Source organism: Myotis davidii, unplaced genomic scaffold (genome assembly GCF_000327345.1).
Source record: "Myotis davidii unplaced genomic scaffold, ASM32734v1 scaffold960, whole genome shotgun sequence".
Lineage (NCBI taxonomy): Eukaryota > Metazoa > Chordata > Mammalia > Chiroptera > Vespertilionidae > Myotis > Myotis davidii.
The window spans coordinates 2,371,097-2,379,504 of record NW_006293003.1 but is presented as its reverse complement, the minus strand read 5'-3'; the positions used below and the strand labels follow the sequence as shown (position 1 = coordinate 2,379,504).

Here is an 8,408-nt window from a genome sequence, read left to right as displayed (position 1 = left end):
CCCCTGCTCTAGCCACTGAGCAAGGCAGCTAGGGCAATTTTTTTTTTATTTTTTAAGGAAAGCAAGCAAGTCTGCAGGATGCTACCACATGGATGCATCTTGAGGAAGTCACCCTAAGTGAGATGAGCCGGTCACAGAAAGACAAACACTGCAGGATTACAGGTCAGTGCGGTGTGCAAACCAGTCAGAGTCACAGAACCGAAGAGGGGAACTGCATTTGCCAGGGCCTGAGCGAGGGAGGGAGACATGGGAAGTCACTACCGAAGGGGCATAAGGGTTAGTCCAGCAAGACGAACAGTCTCAGAGGTCTGCTGTCCACCCCTGCACCCAGTCAGCACAGCACACTGCACGCTGGCAATTTGATCGGGAGGGTAGAGCCCATGAGAAGTATTCTTTCCAAATGATTCTTTTAATAACATGCGTGTGTTGCCAGTTCAGCTCAATGGATAGAGCGACGGCCTGCGGACTAAAGGGTCCTGGGTTCGATTCTTGTCAACAGCACGTACCTTGGTTGCAGGCTCCTCCCAGCCCGGGCCCTGGTCTGGGCGTGTGCAGGAGGCAACCAATCATGTGTTTCTCTCACATCAATGTTTCTCTCTGTGTTTCCCTCTCTCTTCCACTCTCTAAAAACCAATGGAAAAGTATCCTCGGGTGAGGATTAACAAAATAAAGTAAAATAAAATAAAATGCCTGTGGGCAGGAAGGAGCCGATGTGGGCCACCTCGTACGTCTGTGGGTTTTTCCACTCTCCTTACTTAGACCCCAGAGAGGACAGCAGCATCGGGGATCTTGAAATCATTACCACTGTGATTCACCTAACGCGGGGCGCCGCGGGGAAGTTAATTTTCAGGATGAAATTACAGCGGCTCCAGAGGAAACCATTCTGACTTCCTTTCACATTTCGAACGAGGCAGGCCCAAATCTTTCCATCCAGCAGGGCTCAGCGACCCACAGAAAGCCAGGCGTCCACGCACGAGCCCAATGGGTGGGAGGGGCTCGGGCACTCTGCAGATGAAATTCTGTGAGAACCATCCTTCTTACCTTTCCAAAACTCCCTTTGCCAATGGCCCGCAGGATCTGAAAATGGTCAAAGTTGACTGCAAAAGAAAAAGGGGGAGAAAAAAAGAACAAGTCAGGCTGGCCAAACCTCGGATTCGTTCTCGAACGTTCTTACCTACATACCTGACCATGCACTCCAACGGCTTCTAGTTCCCACTGCACGACCTCCGCACGGCAGCACCCACCCGAACAGACACTTCTCGGCATATCCCGTCCCGCCCCCGACGCATCCATTCGGCCGCGAGCGCCTCCCCAGTGGGTGTGGAGGGGAAGGGCTGGCAGAGAACTTGACACTCGCATTACCGAGTTCTTCTATGTGCTGCTGGCCCTTCGCCAGGGGGCCTTTCCCCACCTCGTCTACCTGGCACTCAGCCTAGCTAGTCCTGTCTTCTGCCTAGAAGCTCTGAACCCCCAACTGCCATGACCAAGTCCTGGCCCCCTCCTACGTGGATGCCAGCCTCAGGCCCAGCCGTGGGGCGACTGGAAGGTGAGGATGTTGCGCCCACACTCTCCTCCTGGCATGACCCTGTCTGGTGTTCCCGAGGGGGTCCTCTTCTCGCTCCGTCCAGCGCCTCGCTCAGTCTGGCTCCTAGCCGTGTCCCTACAGCGCAGCCACACGTGGCCACACCCCTAAACCCCACAGACGCCTGTCTGCCTTCCCCTTGGCCTCGCGCTCCTTTCTGAAGGTCCTGCCTGGCGTCCATGGCAGGGCACCCTCTCACTTCCCACTCCTGTTGCACCCACAGCCTCCTCCTCCCAACCCCCACCCACTGGAGCCCATCCAGCCGGCACCCTAAACCTTCCTCTTCTCACGGGCACAGCGGCTCCCACCCCCACCGACGGCCACGGCTCTCGGAGGCTTCTCTGGCCCCCAGGCTGTGCCCACGGATCCCTGCCCACCTCACAGCGCCTCCTGGTGGCTTCCAGCCACCCCACCCTCCCCAGGCCCAGGGCAGGACCCAGGATGCGTGGTTCAGCGTTCATCTGACCTCACAGGCTCCAAGCCCAGAGCTCCCCCGTGACCCCTCTCTCCCAACCCCACAACCAATCCTTCTGCAGGAGGGTCCACTGCCCCTGTATAATCACTATGGCAGGCACCCGAAACTAACAGAATACAGAACGTCAACTGTCACAGAAAAATACAATAAACAGACAGATAATCCGTCTGGTCCCCGGGACCCATCTAGGGAGGGGACTTCCTCCCTCGCCAGGCGAGACACTTACGCGAAGGCCACAGACTCCCAGGCACGCAGGGCTGCGGTGGCCACTCCCCGGGGAGAGCCTGCACGCGGGAGCCGCGTGTATGCATTGGCCCCAGCTGAAGGCTAGCAGCGGTGATAGCGCTGTCATCCACTGGTTACTCACAGCAGGAGAGGAGCAAGGGGAAGGCCAGGGGTCACAGGCATGCCCCCTGCCACACCCTGGGGGAGGGCACCACACAGGGAAGACACGGCCTGTCAATCACTCCTGGGGACAGAGATGATGGGCCAGAATGGGCGTGGCCCCTTGAGTGTGGCTCTTCCACAAAATACCATGTGCGGGTGCGCACGTGCAGTGCGATTGAAACATCGTGGCCCATGCGCAGAAGTCGGTCTTTTGTGGAAGAGCCACACTCAAGGGGCCAAAGAGCTGCATGTGGCTCGCGAGCCGCAGTTTGCCGACCACTGCCCTAAACAAAACGCTCACTCTCCTACCCTCTTGGCTTCCTTTGGCACAGGTGGCTCCTGGCTCTCACTGGGCTCCCTGGCATTGTCCTGCGTGGCCATGGCCATGCCGACCCCACACGATGTACACTGGGCTGGAACGAGCTGATGCTGGACTGGTCCCGGCTCCCAAGGAAATGCTGGACACTGGCTTGGCTTCCAGCTCTACTGCAACCCCCTACACTTCTTCTATGACGGACTCGGGGAGATGGGGCTGGGAAAGCCAGGGTGCGATTCCATGCAAATAAAGCTTTCTACCCTGTCTCATCCTCCCGTGGGGCCTCCGCAAATGCTCATTCCAGCAGCACCCCAAGAACCCCACTCCCACCTGCAACGGGGGGAGACGAGACATGTTTTTCTTGGATAACAGCTGCCCCGACAGCCCCACGGCATCCTGCTCACAGGCCCAGCCCGGCCCCTGCACACAGCCTCCCCCACAGTTCAGGGGTCACCACGCCCACATCCACAGCCGAAGTTCAGCTGGAGACGCCCTCCGGCGCCGGGCAGGGTCCGCTCGGGCTGGCCCGGGCCACGGCTCCGCACGGACCTCTTGTGTGTCCCCAGCACAGAGCAGGCATCCGGTGGGTGCCGAGCAGGGCCACAGCCCCTCCTTCCAGCCTCGTCACAAACTGCTCTGTTTTCAGGGTGATGCTTGTGCTTCATAAAAACCCAAAGGGCCTTTTCTCACTCTGTGCGCTCACCAGCAGAAACAGGAAACCTCTGGCATTCGGCAATCACAGGCCCATGCAGACAGGGGAACACTGGCGATGACCCCAGCACGGCAGCCGACATGGATGCTGGGAAAGGTGGCATCCGCGAGAAGGAGGGCATCGAACACGTGTCTGAGAGGGAGCGTGTGTGGCCCTAACATTCCTCAGCTGCACGTGTCTGAGAGCGTGTGTGGCCCTAACATTCCTCAGCTGCATGTGTCTGAGAAGGCGTGTGTAACCCTAACATTCCTCAGCTGCACATGTCTGAAGGCGTGTGTGGCCCTAACATTCCTCAGCTGCACTGGGCTGAGAGCGTGTGTGGCCCTAACATTCCTCAGCTGCACTGGGCTGAGAGCGTGTGTGGCCCTAACATTCCTCAGCTGCACTGGGCTGAGAGCGTGTGTGGCCCTAACATTCCTCAGCTGCACTGGGCTGAGAGCGTGTGTGGCCCTAACATTCCTCAGCTGCACTGGGCTGAGAGCGTGTGTGGCCCTAACATTCCTCAGCTGCACTGGGCTGAGAGCGTGTGTGGCCCTAACATTCCTCAGCTGCACTGGGCTGAGAGCGTGTGTGGCCCTAACATTCCTCAGCTGCACTGGGCTGAGAGCGTGTGTGGCCCTAACATTCCTCAGCTGCACTGGGCTGAGAGCGTGTGTGGCCCTAACATTCCTCAGCTGCACATGTCTGAGGGCGTGTGTGACCCTAGCAATTCCTCGACGGTGAGGACTGCTTAGACGCCTGGGCCTCCTCTCGCCCAGCGTGGCCACTGCCTAGGGCCGGGGAGCAAAGCCCCACGGACCGGCAACAGAAACTCAGTCTCCTCCACAGGCTCCGGGAGGGTTCTGCCCGGGCTCCTCCCACTCCCGCTCCCGCTGCAGCCAGAGTCCTTGCTGTTCCTGGGCTGCACCAGGCCAGGGTCTGCCTCTGTCATCACGTGGCCTCTTCCCTCTGCGTCTGTCTCTGTCTTTTCTCCGCTTCTTCTAAGGACACCAGTCATGAGATGAGGGCCCTGCCGCAGTATGACTCACTTAACTCATACATCTGCCAAGGCCCTACTTCCAAATGAGATCAAATTCTGCGGTTCCGGGTGAGCATGAATTTGGAGGGGACAGTATTCAACCTGGTACCCCCGGACAAGCACCTGGCCCAGAGGAGAGGTTCAGGAAAGGATGGCTGACACAGGGATGAATGAAGGAGCATCTGTGTGATCACACCTGTGCGTGCACCTGCATGATCACACCTGTGTGTGCACCTGCATGACCACACCTGTGTGTGCACCTGTATGATGACACCTGTGTGTGCACCTGTATTACACCTGTGTGTGCACCTGTATGATCACACCTGTGTGTGCACCTGTATGATCACACCTGTGTGTGCACCTGTATGATCACACCTGTGTGTGCACCTGTATGATCACACCTGTGTGTGCACCTGTATGATCACACCTGTGTGTGCACCTGTATGATCACACCTGTGTGTGCACCTGTATGATCACACCTGTGTGTGCACCTGTATGATCATACCTTTGTGTGCGCCTGTGTGATCACACCTGTGTGTACACCTGTATGATCACACCTGTGTGCACTCCTGTGTGATCACACCTGTACGTGCACCTGCATGACCACACCTGTGTGTGCACCTGTGTGATCATACCTGTGGGTGCTCCTGTGTGATCACACTTGTGTGTGCACCTGTGTGATCATACCTGTGTGTGCACCTGTGTGATCACACCCATGCTCCTGTGTGATCACACCTGTGTGTGCACCTGTGTGATCACACCCATGTGTGCACCTGTGTGATCACACCCATGCTCCTGTGTGATCACACCTGTGTGTGCACCTGTATGATCACACCTGTGTGTGCACCTGTATGATCATACCTTTGTGTGCGCCTGTGTGATCACACCTGTGTGTACACCTGTATGATCACACCTGTGTGTGCACCTGTATGATCATACCTTTGTGTGCTCCTGTGTGATCACACCTGTGTGTGCACTGGTACCTGTCCACGCTGTAGAAACAATGAGGTATTCTGGAAGCAGAGCGGGCTCTTCCTTCTGGGAGGGGGAGTCAGACTGGAGCTGGGATACCAGCCCCTCTTGGGTCTGAGCCTCTGGCTGTCAGACGGCACTGACACCACTGGCGCTGGGACTGCACGTCGGGGACCTCCCAGCCTCCGAGCAGCTCCTCACAGTAAGTCTCTAGCCAGCATCCATCCACTCACCCACCCCTCCTGGCGGCCCCGCTCCTCTGTGCTCCTAACGCATCCCCCCGCTGACTGGTGCCCGCCCACCTCCCTCGCTCTTCTGCCTGCCGCACACGGGGCAGGCTCCCGCACCTCTCCACGGGGGCTTCCCCTGGTGCCCGGACTCACTCTGCCCCCACACCGGGTGGGACATGCCCGGAACTGAAACTTCCCCGGAGCAGCCCTCACCGTGGCGGAAGGGCATGGGAGGACCACTACCCCAAGTCCCTCGACCACAGAGTGGATGACTCTGAGGCGCCTGCCACTCTGCCCCCACACCGGGTGGGACATGCCCGGAAATGAAACTGCCCTGGAGCAGCCCTCACCATGACGGATGGGCATGGGAGGACCACTACCCCAAGTCCCTTGACCACAGAGTGGATGAGGCGCCTGCCGCACGCTCCCCAAAGTCCGCAGGTGCCCACGCGGTAACTTGCTCGCTAACACCCGCTCCCCGCCCCCTCCCCTGTCTCGCCGCCCCTCCCTGCCGGGGAGCCCGGGGTCACCTCCTACCCAAACGACTTGCACGTGGGCCTGGTCTCAGGGTCTGCTTCTACGGAGACAACCCCTCGAGGAGGCCCGTGCACACGCCTCACTCTGTCGCAGGACCCTGTACCCATCCTTCCCAGCTTGTGGCGCCTCCTCTCACTTCCATGTCTGCTCGTTGGCTCCGTGCCCATCTGTAACAAGGGCACTTGCCCGTCTGCGTTTCCCCTGTGCGTCCGTGAAGTAGCTGTTCCATGAACACTTAATTCATTCCTGACAGGTAAATGCGTGAATGAAGGCCTAGCCCTGGGCACGTGTCTTCTCGTCTGGCCTCAGCCCCGTCCCCACCTCTAGGAAAAGGAGGCACCTGCAGGGCTTCCTCTGGCCCGCACAGCCCGCCGTCCTGCAGCCCGGGCCGTGGGATGATGAAGCGCATGGCTCTGTCGCGGAGGAGGCTCTGGATACCACCGTGGCTTCAGCCTGCGACAGTATGACACGGGAGCCCGAGAGCGTGGCCATTAGCGAGGACGGAGGGAAAGGAGGTCTTTGCCGCTAATGACAGGGTGCAGCCTTGTGCGGCAAGAACATTGGGAGCGTTTGCATATAAATTGCCTTTTACCGTTTCCATCCTTCAAAACTAATGAGTGTTTCCGACTTAAACAGAACGATTCTCTCCTAATTACTGTTTTAGCCACCCTGCCGGTTTTTCCTTATGATTTGTACTTGGGATTCTGGGAGGTAGAACGATGAGCAGCCTACTTCCTGGAGCCAATGACCCCCTTCGATCTTGAAGAAGGAGAATAACAAAGTCCCAGGAGTCCAGGTGCCAGATCTGAAGCTACAAAGTCGGGGAATTCAGGCCGCAGATCGTCCACCCTGGGACTGAGGACAGGGAGAGGGGCCAGGCTCACAGATACGCAGTCGGTGCCTTGGAGACGGGGTGACCCACAGTCAGTGCTATTGGAAAGGATGGGTATGAGTCAATTGTTGCAGAATGGACCCCAACACTGGCCACGCCTCCCTGTATCCATGACACCGGGCAGTCCCCATCCACAATGAGCGTGGGGTTGATCACTGGCCTTGCTCTGGCCACAGGGATGACAGTAAACGTGACATATGCAGAGGCTCAAAAGAGCTCTCACACTGTGACATGCTCCCTCGTCTCTCTCAGATCCCCACCTGCATGGGAACCGGCCCAAGCAGCCCTCCCCGAACATGCCAAGCCCTGTGGAAGAGGGCGCCGCCACCTCAGAAGCTGATGGCCCTGAGCGAGCCCCATCCCATTTGCCGACGTGTCCAATTGTGACCAAAATAAGTGGAAGTTGTTTTTAAGTGACTGAGCTTTGGGTGGTTTTTGTTATGCAGCGATAGCAAACTGCTACCACAGTCTTCAACAGACAGCAGTGAGTCAACTGGAAATAAATAATGTCCCCCTCCCAACCCCATCTAGCCCATCAACTCCAGAGGGATGGACCATCAACAATGAAAGGTAAGAATGCAAATCTCTAAAGGTTACCCACGAGAAAAACCTTTGCAACTCATTAGACACAAAGAATTTTAAAACAAGAAACAAAATGCGCCTCACCATTAAAAAGCACAAGCTCATTATGTTGGCTACATTCAAGTAACAAAACACATCAAACATCCAGAAATCAGTAAGAAGGGAGACACCCCAACTTGAGAAATAACTGGCAAAGGACTTCATGAAAGGAGTACCAACTGGTCACTATGCACATGAAAATGTGCTTGGTTGGCCCAGCCGGTGTGGCTCAGTGGGTAGAGCACTGGCCTGTGGACTGAAGGGTCCCAGGTTCAATTCCAGTCAAGGGTACATGCCTGGGTTGCAGGCTCGATCCCCAGTAGGGGGCATACAGGAGGTAGCCAATCAGCGATTCTCTCTCATCACTGATATTCTATCTCTTCCTTCCTCTCTGAAATCAATAAAAGTATATATTTTTTAAAAATAGAGAACTGAACAAAAAGAAAAATATAATATAGCAAAATGTGTGGGAAGCAGTTAAGGCACTGCTTAGAGGGGAATTTATAGCACTAAAATGCTTATATTAGAAAAGAAATTTCTCAGATCACTAGTCTAAGTTGCTACCTCAAGACACTAGAAAAAGAAGAGCAAAATCAATCCAAGGAAAAGTAAAAGGACGAGAGGAAATCAATGAAATTGGAAATAAGAAAACAGTAGACAAGATCA

At 56.4% G+C, this 8,408-nt stretch overlaps 1 protein-coding gene across 1 annotated transcript in view; it reads right to left on the bottom strand.

The window, feature by feature from the left end:
• Nucleotides 1-1,862, bottom strand: part of STK32B (serine/threonine kinase 32B) — a 113,942-nt gene extending 112,080 nt beyond the window's left edge. Inside the window, exons 1-2 of the mRNA XM_015565788.1 lie at nt 1,859-1,862; nt 1,042-1,097 (exon numbers count right to left, since the gene is read on the bottom strand). The gene's annotated coding sequence lies outside the window, so the exon portion shown is untranslated. The remainder of the gene's footprint in view (nt 1-1,041; nt 1,098-1,858) is intronic.
• Nucleotides 1,863-8,408: the final 6,546 nt, after the last annotated feature.